Below are 8701 nucleotides of genomic sequence, written 5' to 3' on the forward strand. Positions count from 1 at the left end.
ATATACTCGAAGACAACAATTATGCTTAATTTTCCTTTAATCTATTCCACCGGTCGATTATCTGTTGGAATTTCTCTTTGGTGTTTTGCCATATCTTCAGTATAAAACTCAAAAGTTAAGATATGACAGTCACCACCTTACAAAACCAGGTGAGCCCCGATAATTTGACAGTAGCACAGGGGAATCTGTAACATTCTCAAATGCTATATGACTCGACTCAGCCAATATACTCTTGCAAAATTAAGCCTATGCCAGATTCTTCCTTGAGTTTTTTTAAATTAGTTCCATTTATTTGCTCTCTCTCTCTCTCTCTCTCTCTCTCTCTCTCTCTCTCTCTCTCTCTCTCTTTCTCCTGACAGGGTCTTATTATGCAGCTCTGGCTGGCCAGAAACTCACTATGTAGACAAAGCTGGCACTGGGCTCACACAGGTCTGCAGGCGCCACCACATTTGGCCTTGGCTTGACTTCTTTGTGATTGGCATGTAAAGATTTCTCTCACTTTCACAAATTTGTTTTTTTTTTTTTTTACCTTCTTCAGACTGTTAACCAATTTAATGCCCCATCAAGCCACTGTCTAATCTTATTTACTAAAAAAGTCCTTTTGATAAAATTTTATCTAACTAGACATTTAATTTCATTTTAAACCCTTTGACAGTGTAACTTCAAAAGCCACTAAGACATTTAGATGTGACTCACTCCTAAAAAGCCGGTGCCCACTCTACTAAGCAGGTCTTAACTAACATCTCTCTCTTCCTCTCTTATTGCTCATGCTTAGATTTGTGTTAAAAGCCTTTTCCTAATAAGCTTCAATTTTGCTTAAATAAATAAATAAATAAATAACAGTACAACTTAGTGGTAGTGACAGAGGAAGTTGTAATAGCAGAAGACCCAGCAGCAGCACCCTGAGCCACTTTCATTTCTTTGTTAAAAATTTCTTTTGTACAATATATTTTGATGAGATTTTCTGATTCCCCCAACTCCTCCCAAATCCACTCACCTTCCTATCCACATAAGTTTATCCCCTTCTCTTCCTCGGAAACAAACAAAAAACAAGAAATAAATCCCCCACAAAAATCAAAAATCTAAACAAACATACAAAAGACCAATAGGAGAGGAAAAAAACAAACTAAACAAAATTCTAGGTCCACAAAAATACCCTTGACTTTGTTTTGTATCAGCCAACTGCTCCTGAGCACGGGGCCCTGGCCTGGAATTTGGTTGACATACCCAGTGACAATCCATGGGAGGAAACTGACTTTCTGTTTGCAAGAAGGTATCAATTGCAGATAGCTTCTTGTTTAGGAGTTGGAGCCCGTGTCCATGTCCCCTTTTCAATGGTGGGCCCTCTGCTTGCTTGAACATGTGCAACTCTTGTGTGTCCTGCCAATGTTCATATGTGCATCAGTCCTGTTGTGTATGGAAACCACTATTTCCTTGGAGTCATCCACAGTCTCTGGCTCTTACAATCTTTCCACATCCTCTTCTGCATAGATCCCTGAGCATTGAGGGGAGGGGTTTGAAGAAGACAACCCATTTAGGACTGAGTACTTCAAAGTCTTTGAGTTCCTTTCTTGACAACTACAGCAAAGGTTTATGGCCAGCAGAGAGCAGCAGAGACCCCTGAAGCATAAGCCTGTGTCTGTGCCAGCTAGTACACAGGGCCACATCTCCCTCCCACGTCTGTACAGCAATGAACCTGTTTCTAAAGGGATGGAAATGATGCTTCCCTACTACCTAAGCAAATCTTAAATTTAGGAGTGAAACTAGGGCAATGGAGGTGTTCCGCTCACCAAGAGCATCTCGAACGGTCACTGAGCAGTAACACCTGAGAAGCCAGAAACTGCCTGAGAAAGACAGTGTAAAAGGTGATTACCACTTCCTGTATCGAGACCCAAAGTCATTCAAACAAAAGGATGAGTGAATTCTGAAAGAATTCTAGCTTCAAATGATTGCGGGATGGTAATGCCAGCTTTAAAAAACAAAACAAAACAAAACAGAAAACAGTGTTTGCAATTGATATACTAAGAACAGCTATCCAGCCAGCTACATGCTATTTTGTTGTTCTCCATCTAAAGAGCTAAATGAAAGCTCCATATTTGTGGGTCAGGAATAATTAAAGTGGTTGACTGCATGGCCATAATTTTAGCTTCTAATGGGAAGTAGGTCCCAGCATGCTGATAAAAATGGTCTCTTTGCTTCTAATCGATGGGCCAATCCTATTATTTTTTTTCCATTTGATACCAAGATGCAGCTGGAACTTAGAGCCTTTCAAGAGAAGGCCAAAGCCTTTTTATTTGTTTGCTATATCCTTTGGCTCTGGCAGGATTCAGTGAATAGCTCTTAATTATGCTACCACAGTTGTGTATGGGGGGTTAAGAGTCTGGGCTTTGGATTTAGATGAAACCAGGCTTGAATCCTGGCTTTACAACTTATTGGCTGCATGGGCTGGACCACTTACCAAAGCACTCTAATTTGTCATTTTCCTATCTGTAAAGCAGCACACCGATTCCTGCTTCAAAGGGTTATTGTTGGGATTCAATGAGATGATGCATCCGAAGCACTTATCCGGGAGCCTGGTCCTCGTAGAGTGCTCAGTAAATCAGAGCTTTCATTGCTCGAACATTGTAAACATTGTAGCTGCACAATTGTGAGTTCACCTTGAGGATCGTTAATGGTAATGATAAAAACCCTCAACACAAGCCCCCATACAGAAACAAGGCCCAGAGAGGAGGTCATTGTTCAACATCAGTCAAAAGTGTATTGGAGATGTCCCTTAAGACTTCACCTCTTTCAAGTTCAAGGCCCTCTACTAGCCGCAAGCAAACTAAGGCACCACCTGTCATCTTTATTTTGAAGCAGCAATCATCTCCTCCCTGCAGCCTTTAGCCCTCGCTTGGAGCCCTGGTCTGAGGGATCGATTGTCCTGTGCCCTCATCTCACCGCTCTAATGGAGGCTAGTTCCCAGGAGGCTGAGCTGTTTGCCTCCAATTACGCAGGGAGTTGATCAAGGAGACCTGGAAGAAGACGGTGCATCTGTTATTCCTTAGCCTCAATCTCAAACTTCTGGAACTTAGAGTAGAATGAGTAATTTATGCAGAGAGCCATTGATAAACACAGCATTAGGGATGTGTCAAAGCTTAGGGGAAATCCAACTCACCATCTGACAGGAAAGACAGACCAAGAACAGTCAACTGGGATGGTGGTTATGTTTGGCACTGGAACCTAGGCCATGGGGATATAGAGGAAGCCCAATGGCTGTGAGAGCTTAGAGGAAGGCAACAAATCCAGCCTCTGATGGCTGGGGCGGGAGAGAGTTCTAGAAGGATTTGTAAAGGTTACTTATTCTCTGTGTTGGCCAAGCATGTTACCAACTGGTCAGTGGCAAGAGTCTGTCTTCATTCATTTATGTATGGAAGGAAATGTCTGAACTAAGCTGTTGTACTAGGCATGATAAAAAAGCCAGAGATGGTTTGGCAAGTGGATGAATGGTCCTCGGGAATTTATGCATAATCATCAACTCCCTCAATTTAGGTAACAGATAACAATAAGACAAAATAATTGATTCATTGTGTTCCTGTCCGCTTAAAGCCCCATGGAAGATCTTCATGATATCTGTGTCACAAGGTATGTTGGTTTGGAGCAGCACATCATTCCTGAATTTTTCAGCTCCCTACATGGTCATTTACTATGGGATTCACTAATGGAATCTTGAAGACCCATGCTTCTTCAGCTTCCCAAGGTGAAATCAAGCTCAGCGCCATTGGCATTAATATAGTAGTCATGATATTTCCTCAGCCTGCCACAGTGTAGAGCACTTAAGACATGATAAATTATTGTTCCAGACCTTTGAGACACTCCTTCCTGTGCTTCTTGAGAAATAATGAGGATGTTTTCCCATGTGTGGTGTCTTTCTTCTTCATCACAGTGTTCCGTCAGAACACCACTTGGGTACAGTTCCCTCCACTCTTTCATTGGTTAGGGCAGGAATTGATCCTTCTCTCTCTACAGCCTTTCTTTACTTTTTCTCATGTTCATCTTTCGCCTGGTATTTCTTCCATGATGGCTCATGTCTGACTCAGTTTCCATCTGGAGTCTATTCTGAATTAGAGTTCAAGCTTGCTTGCTCCAGTCTCCTTGAGAGCCATGAGAAAGTTCTGACTAAGCCCATGGGACAGAGTATATTCTCTCTCTAATGAGCTACAGATGCCAGCTGTAGGCACAAGGATAGATAATGCAGCTGCTTGCTGCTAGTAGGACCCACATGATAGATAGTGAACCTGGATGCTCCTCAATTCAAGGCCAGTGCAGGGAGCTGGTTAATTGACTGTGCTGCTCTTTGCTCTGCTTTGCCTCTAGTCTGTATATAATCAGGGTCCAAATTAAACTCGGGGCTGTCCGGTGCACTGAAAGGCACGGACCAGGCAGTCCTCCTGAATCTATCCTGTGTTTCTGTCTCTGTTTCTTTATCTGCCATTTCTCAATCCTCATGCCGCTACTCAGGTAACTCAGCTGACTCGTTGCAGCAAGCTCCATCACTTCTGAAACTTCTTTCCTGGAGCTTTCAAGCCTGGTTTTCCTCCCGAGTCTTTGCACCAATAATAGAAACCTGAGCTTCCAAATCTTTAAGATCAGATTCTTATTCTCCAACGAACTATAACAATACTCCCTGCTAGGTCTTTGTGGGTGACTTGGAAACAACAATATTCAGCTCACACTGTGACTATGATTCTGAGTTTCCACTCTGGGTGGAGACTGACCCTCCTTGCTTGGTAGATTATTTACAAAGTGCTCAGAGGAAACTCTCCAAGTCTTCTAGAAATGCAGGGTTTTGCTAATGAATTTAGTAGACCATAAGGATTTGCTCCACCTCCTTGGGAGAAGTCCGCAAAGCTTATGCATTTTCAAGTTGGGTTCCCTTTCCATCACTCCCGGCCACAAAACACCCAAGGACAGATTAATGGTGTTCACAGTTTCAGATGTTTCAATTCCTGGTCAGTTGGCTTTCTTGCTTCGGGGCCTGTAGTGAGATAGAATGGCATATATTAGAAGAAAGCTTCTTCATTTCATGGCAGCAGAGACGGGAAGAGGGGGTTGATTCTCAATATCTCCTTTAAGGACCTGTCCCTAATAATTCAACTTCCTCCCATTGGCTAACCTCCTGGAGATCCTACCACCTCCCAATAGAGGTGCTACAGGCTGACAAACAATCCTTCAGCACATAGGTCTTGGTGGTGGATGGGGTTAGGACATTCAAGATGTGACAGTAACTGGAGGCTTTAAGGAACGCCTTCCCCAGGATGACTGCACTAAATCTCAGCTTTCAGTTCTGGGCCAAGGGAAGTTTCTCGAATTGACTTCTCCCAGTTGTCTTGATTTTTGTCAGCAATTCAGTCTCCCCTGACTGAGGTAACCTCTTTTTGGTTCTCTTCAGCTGGGTGAGAGTGAAAGATAGTTGGCTTATAGTTAGTCCAACCAAGAGGAGAGGAGAGATGCCACTGCTTCTAGTTTTGTGACCTTACACTTGCAACTAACCCCACCCCACACACACACCTCTGTGAGCCATCATCCTATCTCTAGTAAAATGATACCGGGAGGCTGATTGTCCTAATGTACTCAGGAGTGAAGGGATTTCCCCAGATACAAGACTTTGAATGCTAAGACCAGGCAAATACTGGGCAATCCACAGTATTTGGTCACCCTCGATGAGTGTAAGATATTTTGCTCATTGTTATTACTCTAATAGCCAACATTCCCAGGTAAGGGACCCCTTAATCTCCAAATCTTTGCCTGGCCAAGGTGGCATGTTCCATATTCCTGAAAATCAATGATTCAGGCCTTCCAATTACAACATACGATATGTGTTTAAACCACTACTGTGACTTTTATCACAAGCTCCTTCCTAACAATGACAGGTTCAATGATAAGATATACAGTGCCCTTAAGGGGGAACCAATATTTATTTAGTACCTATTCTGTGAGAGACTGCATGCTAGGCATCAAAAAAGGATGATATACTGGGGAAATAAAATGACAAAATTGTATTTGGGGGAAATATATTTTTGAATGTTCATTTATTGAACCCAGGGACTCATATATGTTAGACAAGTACTCTACCATTCAGCTACATCTCCAGCCCTTTGGAAAGTATCTTTAAATTTTAACAACATATAGGAATGAACATATTGCCAAGTGCCTGACTCAATGAATTCTCAGAAAGGAAAGACAGGTGTTCATCAGTGTCCAAATAGGATGTAGACATTACTCGTATCCCCTAGGAACCTCTCACCTAAGGCCCCTTTAAGCCACTCTCCACACCCCACCTGGCCAAAGAAAGCCTCAATCTTGGTATTTTTGTGATGACTTCCCCTGTGCTCTCTTTTTTTTTCACTTTTTGGTTTTTCTAGTTTGAGTTGACTTTTCTTATGTTTGCTGTGGATGATGAATTTTCCTCTAGGCATGGCTTTAACTTTATCCAATAGATTCTATTGTATCGTATTTTTATTGTAATTAATTTTCAGGATATCTGTTGTAATTTCTGATTTTTCTCCTCATTGCCAAAGAATTGTTTAATAGAAAGTTGTTTTTTTTTTAAGATTTATAGGTGAAAGGGCCTGCTTTCGGGGCTCTGGCATTTATTTTTAAATTTTGATTTCATTCCATCTAGAACCTCGACATTTAAAATTTCAGGTAAATTTTGTTTGATTTTGAATTCTATACATTTTCTTGGAACTCTAAGACATTATTCTTTTCAGAAAATAAAGTATACTCTCAAAATATCAAACTCTTTTCACCTCAAATGCACATTTTCTACTATAATTTCAATATTTGTGGATGTTATTGTAGTTAAGCCTTTTATAACAGACATATTACCAATGTGGATAGATTCAGGGGCACAAAAATTGTGCCAAATCGCTGGGAAAGTTTGAAATCATGCCTTTTCTGTAATTAGTAAGCTGGAAGTAAACTAACAGAACAAGAAAATAGAACACTATGTTGTTCCAGCTGTTATTCCATCATGTTTCATTTTCCAAATTCTCACATATTCAAAGTACTTCATATTTAACATGTGGCCACAGCCTTGACAACGTGAAACAATCATTACCAGAACTCTAGATTTTTGTACCACACAGTACTGTGTCCAAGGCCCTCCCTCCTGTATACAGGCTGAGCGACATAGGGAACGGACTCCAAAAAGACAGTTCATGCAGTAGGGATAAATACTGGTTCCATTGCGAGCAGCCCCATAGACTGCCCAAGACCCCCAACTGACACCCATGTTCAGGGGGCCTACTTCAGTGTTATTCAGGTTCCTTATCTGTCAGTCTGGAGTCAGTGAGCTCCAACTTGCTCAGATCAGCTGTTTCTGTGGGTTTCCCCAACATGGTCTTGACCACTTTGCTCATATTATCTCTCCTCCCTCTGTACAACTGGGTTCTAGGAGTTCAGCCCAGTGCTTAGCTGTGGATCTCTGCTTCTGCTTCCATCAGTTACTGGATGAAGGCTCTATGATGGCAATTAAGGTAGTCATCAATCTCATTATAGAGAAAGGACATTTAAGGTAGCCTCTCCACTATCGTTTAGATTCTTTGTTGGGGTCATCCTTGTGGATCCCTGGAGATTTCCCTAGTGCCAGGTTTCTCATTAAGCCCATAATGGCTCCCTCTATTAAGGTATCTCTTTCCTTGCTCTCCTTCTTTGCTCTTCCCCCAACTTGACCTTCCTGATCCCTCATGTTCTCCTCCCCCTCCCCTTCTCCCCTTGTCTCTCTCCTACCTTTTCCCCCACCCCCATGCTCTCAATTTGCAAAGGAGATCTTGTCCCTTTCCCCTTCTCCAGGAGTCCATGTATGTCTCTCTTAGGGTCCTCCTTGTTTCCTAGCTTTTCTGGGGTTGTGAATTGTAGGATGGTTATCCTTTGTTCTATGTCTAATATCCACTTTTGAGTGAAAACATACCATGTTTGTCTTTCTGTGTCTGTGTCTGGGTCACCTCACTCAGGATGGTTCCTTTTATTTCCATGCATTTGCCTGCAAATTTCAAGATGTCATTGTTTTTTACCACTGATTAGTATCCCGCTGTGTAAATGTACCACACTTTCTTTATCCATTCTTCCGTTGAAGGGCATCTAGGTTCTTTGCAGGTTCTTTCTATGATGAATAATGCTGCTATGAGCATAGTTGAGCAAGTGTCCTTGTGGTGTGAATGTGCCTCCTTTGGGTATATGCCCCAAAGTAGTATAGCTGAGTCTTGAGGTAGATTGAGTCCCAATTTTCTAAGAAATAGTCATACTGTTAAGAATTAAAAAGATTTTAAAATACATCAGAAAAAGTCTACCTTCTTAACAATACTGATATTCAGAGCTCATTAATGTTGTCTATTTCCAATGTTATGCAATGAGTCTCTAAAACATTCTCATCTTGCAAAACTGAAACTCTGGGCCTCTTGAACAGTTCTTCATTTTCTCCATCCTCCTAGAGGTTGTATCATGGACTCACCAATAGGCATTTCTCTAGGGTCAGTATTTTCACAAAACCACTAATCCCCGCAGTATAAACTGCTTCCTCTCCTTCCCACTAATCTTAAGAACATAGGAGTAACTCAGAAATAGATGTACTCTCATTTTTTGTTAGCTAAAGCTCAGTGCTACTCTGCTCATGTTTGCAACTACTGTTACTCACAAGGGCCCAGAACCAAAAACGTGG

The sequence above is a fragment of the Cricetulus griseus genome, chromosome X (assembly GCF_003668045.3).
Source record: "Cricetulus griseus strain 17A/GY chromosome X, alternate assembly CriGri-PICRH-1.0, whole genome shotgun sequence".
In the NCBI taxonomy this organism is placed as follows: Eukaryota; Metazoa; Chordata; class Mammalia; order Rodentia; family Cricetidae; genus Cricetulus; species Cricetulus griseus.